Raw genomic sequence first — 10,734 nt, forward strand, 5'->3', positions numbered from 1 at the left:
GTTTTAAATTAAATACAGCCAGATGCCTTTTTCCCTATCAAAATAAAATAGTGAGATATGCAGTAATGAGAACTTTGGAGGCATTACTCTACAGTACAGAGCACAAGAAAAGGATTTAAATAAAACATTGTGGAGGTGGTAGCACAGACAACTCAAGATAAATAAGTCTTCTCTACCCATGGTGTTCTGTCACACCTGCCAATTCAGATTTACATTGCTTTGTAGCGTTTGAAATAGGCTTATCTTTGGAGAGGCCTCATCACTTAACAATAGCCCATTTAGACACGAAAAGGCAAGTACAATGTTTATTGTATGTTCAAAAATGAATATTGTTTTAAGCAAGAGACATTTTCAAACATAAGCCATGCCACCCAGATATAAAGGACATAGCAGATAATAAACCTGTCATAACAAATAACACAAGTTACAAGCAAGCAGTACAAAACAAGTCCATAAAGCATGTTTAAAATGAGTACTGTTGCAGATGGTGACGTGAATGTAGTCACAAGTTTTGATTGCTTTAGTTTGCTGGATAAAAAGACCCACACGAGGTGCCTTTGAAGTTCAGAGAGAATAAAGCAGTACATGCATTGGTACTTCACTCATTTGGATGAGTGAAGTACCAAAAAAAAAACCTTGAATTTCACTGCCGAATAATTAAGCTATTTGAATGAAAGGAACATGGAAAGAAGAAAGTGTCTTTGGTGTATTGATACGCTGCTCTTTTTTTTTGGGCGTCTTGAAAGAGCTGAAGTACCAAAAAAGATTGTCACAAAATGTATTCTGGAGTCCTGCTGATGTCTTTTGTCAATGCTGAATATATCATGACAAACAAACCCGAGAGTGGATTAGCCACAGTGGATTAAAAGATTTGCAGCCTTGAGTTTACTCTATTTTGTATTACTTATTATAACAGGCCAACGTTATAAGGAACGAAAAACATGCACAAATCATTATCTAACTCAGTTGTGTTTATTTAAAGTATGTGGAACTGAATGGCATTGACACACAGCTATTGTCGTGCATCCAAGGGCGAGAGACCTTGGTCATGGAAAGCCTGTAAAGAAGCGAGCAAAAGCTAGGTAAAAATAAGCATGAAAGCATGCCATTTTCTCCCATATGTTGAGCTGAAGATGCACATCAAGCAGTCGAATCAATTGACGTGCCGCCTCTGAAAACAAGGAGGCCCTAACCGAACCAAGACTGTGGAAAAAAAGGGTAAAAAAAATGAACGTAGAAGGAAAAAAAAAACATTCGAACGACAAAACAATGCAACTTCGAGAGTGGAAAAACAGAGACGACCGTTCTTCTAGGTTCAAAGGCGTGCAGACATGGTACCTACCACCTCCGTTTGAGTTTACCTCGTCATGTGCTGCCTGTTTTTGTTGCGTTGCGAAGCGGACCGCTCCGATCGCCTCTCTACCAGTCGGGTCTCGCGTTACGCATTCTGCGGTATACATAGCCGCCATCTTTAATAAGAAGTGGGTTCATTTGTGTTGGTTCTTCTCTCGCCGCTCTCTGTCTCTCTCCCCCCGCCCGTCCCCCCCTCACCATATGATTGTTCTGGTGGTTCTCTTTTCTGACTGACACCACAGTGCTGTATCGACGGGCTCGCGGGTCGCTCTGCAGGGGGTAGCAGGAGCATGAAACAGAGGCAGCTTGCCCGCCGCGGCCACCGCACTGCAGATGCACTGGCTACGTGCAGCTGTCTACAAACATGGAAAAATGCAAACAAAAATTCGCCCCAGTTCCAGGGGCCTTTGATCTTGCGAAGGCCTGCGTCTACTGCTCCTTAATGGAGCCTTTTGAAAATATCTTTCCCTCTGATGTTCCAAGTAATGAGATTTAGAATACTCTGATTAATCTAGGCCTCTCTTTTTTCGTACGCACACAGAGATGTGCATTCACACACACACTCACACAGACAGACACACACACATACACTCAAGCACACAGGCACAGGCACACACACACAAACACTCTGTCTGACCAAGCTGACTTTGTTGTTCAACGCTTCCTGTATAAGAACTGTAGGAAAATGTGTTGGATCCATAAAAGAGCCCTGCTGGAGTGCTTTGATCGCGTGATTTTTTAGCGAAATCGGATATGAAAGGCCTACAACAACAATTTGAAAAAGTATGACAGTTTGTTTTTCCGCCTCTCCCCCCCAATGATTCTCCATCGCCTCTAATTCCCCCCCCCCCTCCCCCCCACCGCATTTTTTTAATCTTTTTGCCCTCTTCTATTGGAAGCTGAATGTTAAGCGTAATCTTGTTTACTGTCTTTTTGTTTTCGTTCCACAGAGCAGTTTCAGAGAACAATAATGGAACTCAAAATGGTCGATCGTCTCACCTGCCTCCCCTGCTGTGCGTCTCGTCGGGTCTGATTTTCGCGTTCCGCCATGACTGGGCGCAGTCGCCTACTTGCCACCCCAAGTACTTTCTTATACTCATGAACCTGTTTCTCTTTCTTACTACTGTGTTGCTGAAAGATGAGCATCTTTACTTTATGTTGCAGCTTTGGCTCTGCAACCTGATTGGATGACACAAGGACCAGATGATAGTGCTGAGAACCCTATTGTAACTATGGCAACAGACCCCTAAGGCACGAGCGATTTGCTCATAACTGCAAGGTAAACATTCAAAATAACCCACTTATTATAAGTTGGGTATTCTTGTCATAAGTGACGAGACTAGATGTGACCATTAACAAATCAAAGAGCTTTGAAAACACAGTACCAGCTGAGCCAGATCGATCCTCTCTCCAGTTTTCCTCAGAAAAAAAAAAGAAGATGATATGGTCACATAATAATCCCTTCCCTGTCTGTCACACGTGCCATTTTCTGCATTCATAAATAAGGAATAAAGTTCGGTTCGGACCAGATTGAGGTTTTTTTTTGATGATGAAGACAAAGAAGAAGAGCAACAACAACACAAAACCAAGCATGACAAGAGAGCAGAGGTAAGCAGATGAAGGTGGTGGGGGAAAGAGGGGGAAGAAAGACGAGGAGAGATCATTTTCCCTTTGTAGCGTAGTCTTATCAGCTGCTTACCTTTCATCTGGATTTCACAGTCGCCTGTCTTGGCAGCCGGGGTCAGACGCAGCCAACCCTCCCCACAATAACAATTTTCCATTCACACCATTCCTGGCGAGGACCTCTTTTCTGTGTCGCCTGCCACTTACATTTGCGTCGATGATGCCGCGCTAAAACAAATGTTTCATATGGGCTCTCTCCTGAATTCATGCTTCTCCTCGCGCTCTTTTGTAGAATGACTTCGGCGAGAGAACGGACGCAACAAGAGGAGATGTTTGGTCCTTTTCACGCCGCGTCTGAAAACACAAACGCGACAAGCAAAACGGAAAAAAGAGAATTAGGATACTTTTGATTTGGATTAAAAAAAATAATAATGAAAAAACCCTGCACCTGCCCATTATTTTTAGATGGATATTAAACAGAGGTCTAATTACTAATTTGTTAAGCAGAGAGGCCAGCTTCTAAACTTCAAAGAAGAATTATCACTCAGGTCATTCTAAAAAGGAATCCAGGATTATTTCTCTTTTTTAAAAAAATTTTGCTTGTGTTACAAAACTATAACAAATCTTTACATTCATAATATGGAATTGTTTTTAACTTTGCCCACAAAGAACCACAACAGATTAAATGTAATATTTTGTTATTGATATTTTGTAAGCAAAAGAAGAGAATTATGGATTTAACTTCTCATGGTGATTTGCCTGTTGATTTATTCATACTGTACCCAGATTAAAAAACTGTGATCTAGCGGGGGCTACTATGATGGCAACATACAGATGTGATCAAAACTAGAAACAATTTTAAAAGAAAATATTTTGATATTATCCAATGCATGACAGCACATTATTTCTGAAATGGCACAGTAAGTGACTATATGAGACATCCCTTTTTGTTTGAGCAGTAAGGGGGGGGGGCTTTTTTTGTTATTATACAGAAAATGTGCAGTAATGAGTTCAGAATAAATCACCTGTACATAATCCTAGAATTATTATACCTTTATAATTACATTTACATAATATCAGCATCATAATATTAGATTTATTATGACTCATTACAATCCATAATCACAAGAATATAACGTCTGAGACAAAATGAAAGTGAAAATACAGAGGCACAAAGTGAAGTACACAGGCACAAAGTAAAAATACACAGGCACTAAGTGAACATACAGGGGCACAGACTGAAATACACAGGAACTAGGATACATCATTTCTGTCATATATATGGATACACATGTGGTACAGCTCTGGATGTGCTTTTTTTATTTCATATCTTTGGATTCTGTACATGCTGAAGCAGCCTTTCTAAATTCCATCGAAGCCAGTGGAAAAAATTATACAGGTCACGTAAAAACATCCTTTGATTATATTTTGATGTTTTATCAAAATATAATCAAACACAGCACCTGTTAAGCAGGTAGTACACATCAATGCAGATGATAAAATACAGATTTTTTTTACAAAAATTTCATTTTCAGAGCCAATTATTTTTTAACATGTTTAAGAAGTAATGAAAATAAAACACAAATGAGGAGGTTTATTTATAACAAAACTATAGTCTGTTTATTTAACAAATCCGCATACGTCAAATACACTCCTTCAAAAACAATATATTTTGGCAGTGTGACACCAAAACTTGTGAATGCTTATGCAAAACATTTTTGATAGACACCCCACTGAATTCTCACCCATTTGCTGTTTGTAATGTGTTAAGCTTTAACAGCCCTTTTATTGTTGTGATCAGGAATGAAACGTTACCATAGGGGAGGGACAAAAGGACATCAATCTGACAAAGCTCTATGTTTTTTTTTTTTTTGTCGAGTCTTTTTTCCTGCTGTCTGTGAGCATTAGGCTGTTTTCATTCAATATCCTTTAAACAACTTAATGGCTACTATACAGAAACATGTAAGACATTGCAGCAGCTGCTTTAAATGTACTGACACGTCAAAAACTCAGAAACACTGAATCAATGATCACAGCATGGACACTAGCTGTTAAGTGCTATGAGTTACTTTATTAATTTGATTCATCACTTCCACACTACAGTTGAGATTTTAAGAAGATTCTGAACTATTGGTGCTACTCTGGGCGTATTGACAGAATAAACCTGACTGTCATCTTATGAGGTTGTACCACTGTCCAATAATATATTAAATTATTCATAAACAGTGTCTGTACAGGCTGTAGCTGGGTGCTTTGCGCCAAACCAAGAAAAGAATATCAGTGTTTTGATCCCAAGAAAAAAAAACACTGAATTCACAATGATTATCTGATACCTCTAGTTTTGGACATTATAGTCATAAGAAATATATATATATATATATGTTTGTGAGGATGGAAGACAATTGAACACCTGAAATTATTGAGGCACATAGAACAGAAATCATTCACAAATTATGCACTATGTATGTTCAAAATCTACTTGAAATTAAGGCATAATTCATCCATAATTTAAAAAAAAAAACAATGTAATGCCCCTCACCTTTGCAGTAGTAGAAATCCGCACCATTGGTTTCATGTTTTTCTTATTTTTTAATTAAGCAATAAAATAAGATCAGTTTTCTTCTTGAATGGGCATCCACTCCGTTTTAATAACAATGCAATAACATCAGTAACTACAATCACCATGCTTGGAGAGGGAATTAAGGAACAGGCATTAGAAGGGCTGATACGCATTAAGACATATGGAAACATCACTTTAGGTGGTCTCTACTTCAGAGGTGCCTGCTCTGCCATATCCTTGATAGAAGCATGATGCTTATGTTTGTCACTGATGCAGCAATGTATGGAGAAAAGACTTTTGCTGAAGTACCCAGCAATAAATCCCTTTGACTATGATAAAATCAGGAAACAACTGACCATTCATCATTCACTTCCCACAAGAAAACACATGATCCGGAACTGGACTGTGCAACTATTGACATTATCTACATATGAAGTTATCAAGCTAACTAGAATTGTTGGTATATATTCCTTCATGTCTTGAATCAGTATAGTATTTTTCATCATGAGCTGCAATTTATGTTATAACATACAAAATTAAAAGGTTGTTTAAGGATTTGTTTAAGCAACATAATGAAGTTTTAAAAAAATTCATTTTGACAGCTTTATACTATTATGAAGGTTAAAGAACTAATAATCTGCCTGACGTGTGCCATTAAATCCAGTCCATTACTTTTCAGGTACTTCATGTGCTGAGAAAAGGGTTTCAGGTTGTGGTGCTGGATTAATTTGAGGTTCAGCTGGGGAGCTGTGCCTTTCAAAGCAAGATCAATAGCGTATAATATTACACGCTCTGTGCTAAGCCCCAGTCCCAACTGTCCCACTTAAATCAGATAGGTAACTTTGATAGATGATCAGGCTTCAGTCAGGCAGATGGGGCAAGGCAGACAGGATAGAGGCGATGGTACGTTACAGCTTTTTCAAAATGGCTGAGTTCAGAGATAAAGCATGAACAAAGCCATTTCTATTGTACCTAATGTCAAGCTTGTATTGCAACCGAGAAGTCAACATCTTAAAGAGCTTAAAGAGCATCTGGTCTGTCTTCTCCTGAGGTTTTTAAGAGTGGGAACCGTCTTGTGGGTTTATATGTCTTCCCTTCATGTTGATTTGGAGTAAAATAAAGACCACAGTTTCTGTCTTTACTGGTTGCTGGGAGGAACTGCACATCCTTACAAGGTCCCAGCCAGAAGAGGACAAGCTTACTGTGCGCCGCTAATTTAAACAATGTGAAACACACAGCAAACCCTGCATTGTGATTGTGGACAACAAATGAGGGTGCGGCTTTGCCTGTCTCCACACAGATCATAAGACCACAGCCAGTGTGCTCACTCAGCAAGAGGGAATGTGAGAAAGAGAGAGAGCAGTTTCATTAACATTGCACCAGCATTTGTTTCTCTGCTAATGAAAAACAAATGGTGCATGAAAGGTTTCCGTTCTACATAGGTCAAGGACGGATCTTAAGTGGTAACCGGTTATGTCAATGTTTTGTTAGCTTTGTGTGTCTTTTAACTGTTGAAGAGCAGCCAGGCGCTGGAGCATCAGTGCAGGGGAGTCTGTAGACCTTTGAGACGAAAGAGAAAACACAAACAGCTCAACAGAGCCGAAATTGTGGAGATTTGGATCTGAATACACACACACACACACACAATGCTTCTTTGCTGTGACAGTGCTGTCTTTTGTATGTCTGCTCTACGGGGCGGGAAACCTCAGTCCTTTGTACCTCTTCGGTTTAGGACTTTGAGAGGTACCAGTAGGTAAGTGAGGATGACCCATGGGGATCTATACAGCACCCTACTTTCAATCCCACACCCCATAGAGATAAAGGCCTACGTTGAATGAAATCCACCTGTCAATGTCACAACCGTGAACCTTTATCAAAGTACACCAAAACTATTAGCCCACCATACCTTTCTCAGACATGCATATCACATACTGTATGATCACTGCTTCCATGTCCATAAAAATGCCCAAACAGCACAAAAAGGACAGATAATTTAGGGTCAGGTGATCATGTAGCTTTACAGGCATCAAATATATTCTAGACCCTGATAAATAATCACAAAATCACAGCTTCAGAACATCAACACAATGGAATAAGAGGAAAAAAAAATTTATGAATGCAAAAGGACAAAAAGTAACTGGAACACTGTGTCTTAACATAAATAAAATAAAAATGAGTAATAAATATTTCTTAGCTCCTGCATACAGTAACATAAAGGGTGTATATGGTTTCAAATATAGAATGTGCATATAAGAGGAACTCTATATAAATACTTTTTTCTACAATAAAATACATTATTAAAAGATGTGTAAGCAGCAATGAATATAAGATGGTATTGTGATCTGACACCATTGAGGCACATGTATAAAACTCTACCATGTCCAGCCACAACGGTCATTCTGGTCCATCATAATGAATGCCAGCTTTTAAAAGAAGGGCCTTAGGGCCACAGTGGGAGGGAAAGTCAAAGGGTAAGAGGGAGAAGGAACACTGATAATGATATTGTTCATGTTTGTTAATATCATCTGTTCTAGCTGCAGTCTGTACAGGGTCAAAACTTCATTTCTTGTACGGACCAAGACTTTGGGAGGGCTGTCATAGCTGCTCTATAAGTGTGCACTGTATACAGTGTGTGTGACAAACCATGCATGTTTACTTGTGTTTTCACATGTCAAGTTTATGGAAAATGGATCCTCCCTGGTGCTGAGTGAAGTTCTCATTGCTGTTTTTTTTTCCAATGCATATATTGACTACAGCACTACAGTAACATCTGGTGCTCCTAAAGGACCATCTGTGATGAAGTCCCCAGTGTCAGTTCAAACCCTGAGGGTTGGCTGTATCTCTTTCTCTCTCACTCTCTCTCTACCATAGGCTGTCTGAGAAACACACACAGTCTTAGAACACAGAATGCACCCACACTGAATCACAGCCAACCACCTACCTTTTTTTTTAACATTCTAGCGGCAGGGACCGCGGGGTTAATGAGTGAATTCAACACACTCAAGTGTGTGGACATCTAAAAAAAAAGATGTATACACATATGTGTATATGATTAGACAGAAAGAGAGACAGTTCAGTAACAAAATCTAAATTTAAGGTTATGTTTTTGCAAAGTGCAAAACAAAAAAGTAAAAATGGAAAAAAAAACCCTAACCCCATGACAATAAATAATAATGATGACAGATAAATATAAGTGAGGGAAGGCTGAACATTCCAGTGAGCGAGAGAATCACCTGGGATTGTGTGCTCTCAAAACAGGCAAGATTAGAGGCAGCTGTCAGAGAAACCAGAGAGGGGGTAGTTGTCAACAGGTGCATACAAACCTGGCATTTCAAATAAAGAATCTCATGGCAGACCAGGAAGAAACATTGAACAAAGCCATTTTGGATAAAAGCAGTCACATTTGCCTCGATTACAGTAAAGGGATAAAGAGAAAACAGCAACAATGTCTCATATTCATTAATGTTTGCAGCAAATGTGTTAAGAAAGTTAAGAAATCAGAGCAATCGGTGAGAAATCGGTGACCTTGTTCCCAATCACAGAGCACTCTCAGGGGGCTCTGGTGCATACCCGTGTGCTGTTGTACGGAACAAAGGACATGGGGACATGGAGACTCATTACTGAACAGGGTGCATTTGCTTTAAAAATAGATGAGATACAAAGATGGGCCTGATGAGCGATTACACTTATTTCACAGTGAGCGACTTCCTTAATCACTTCCCCCTTGATGGAGGGCCCCCTGCCTGTGTCATTACTTATGATTAGAGAAAGTAGAGAAAAAAAATGCTTAACAAATTTCTTTCATTGCCGCAAATGAGCTCCTGGCACTAATGATTTATCCTCGTCAGTATAAAAAGCTATGCATTTAATTGCATTTATAATTCATATGCCATCATTATGTCTTATTTAGAATGCATGAATTTTATGTTTGATGTGTCTAATTCTATAAATAATAATGTACAAAATCACATGTGAATAATAAAGTCTCTTTCTCTCAACTCAAACTTCATTTGAGCTTTCACTTACAGTACGTCAGACAAAACGTCTTACTTAAGGAGCTAATTATCACTTGAATAAACAGAGCGAAGAGGATATGAGGTCACTACATTTCTCTTTCAGAGACATAAATATCCTTCAAACATTTTCATAAAAGGCAAAAAGGAAACCTCACTTCCGTGTGACACAAACCAATAATCAGACCTAAGGCTGACATCTACCAACAATGCACCTTGCCCTTCATTTAAACTAATGTTATGTTTTTCAGTTCTTTCACAACATTATGAGTCAAGCAGATGCTAAAATTAACAGAAAAGGTATAAGGGACAAAAAGGGGGGAAAGCGTCTTAAATCGCTCATTTAAAGTTATGAAAAAAGCACAGTGGCGGTAGATTGAGTAGAGGTCCATGGTCAAAATCAACTTGTGTGGAAGAAAACTAAAGGGACAAGCAAATAGCATAATAACTCAGTGCCTCCTGGCTTCTCTCTGCTCTATCATAAAAGCTGTAGAAGTAATTTATGAAATTAATGTCGTCCAATGCAATATTTCAAGGATTTTCTGGTTATAATGTACAGACACTTGTTTCCATGTGCAAAAAGTGTATGCCCATAAATCCTGCTTAAATTCTTTGGAAGTCAATGAGTGTGGACAAGATAATGGCATAGATGAAAGGACTGAAATCTGTCTGTGCCTGAAACTTGGAGAACTGTATGTAGACATGGAAAGGTGTCAGTGCATTTATCTGCCATTTTAATTGAAACAAGGAGTGCCAACAAATGTGCTGCCAAATCTCAGGTTTGGGTGTGAAGGAGCTGTTACCTTAGAGACCTCACCTCGTTTATTATAAATGGGCAACATACTCCTGGACTGACTCAGCCTTAAAGAAGCTGTGTGAAGCCTAAACTTTTCAGCTTTGCTGCTTCCATTGATTCAGGGATTTAACCTCCTGGTATTTTTTTTGGTTAAATTGTATGAAAATGTGAATGTTAAGTAGCAAATTACTTATTTTAAAACTAAATTCTATATATTCTTACAGCAGAGCATTTACGCAGGATTTCTCTAACAAAAAGTGCATTCATGAAGTAATGAAATCTAGAAATTAGTAATCCTGTTTCTATTAATTTAGTGTTAATTATAGCACATACAACTGTATAAGGTTTCTTGAGTTACTGAGCACTGTGTGTGTGTGTGTGTGTGTGTG

Source organism: Megalops cyprinoides, chromosome 19 (assembly GCF_013368585.1).
Source record: "Megalops cyprinoides isolate fMegCyp1 chromosome 19, fMegCyp1.pri, whole genome shotgun sequence".
In the NCBI taxonomy this organism is placed as follows: domain Eukaryota; kingdom Metazoa; phylum Chordata; class Actinopteri; order Elopiformes; family Megalopidae; genus Megalops; species Megalops cyprinoides.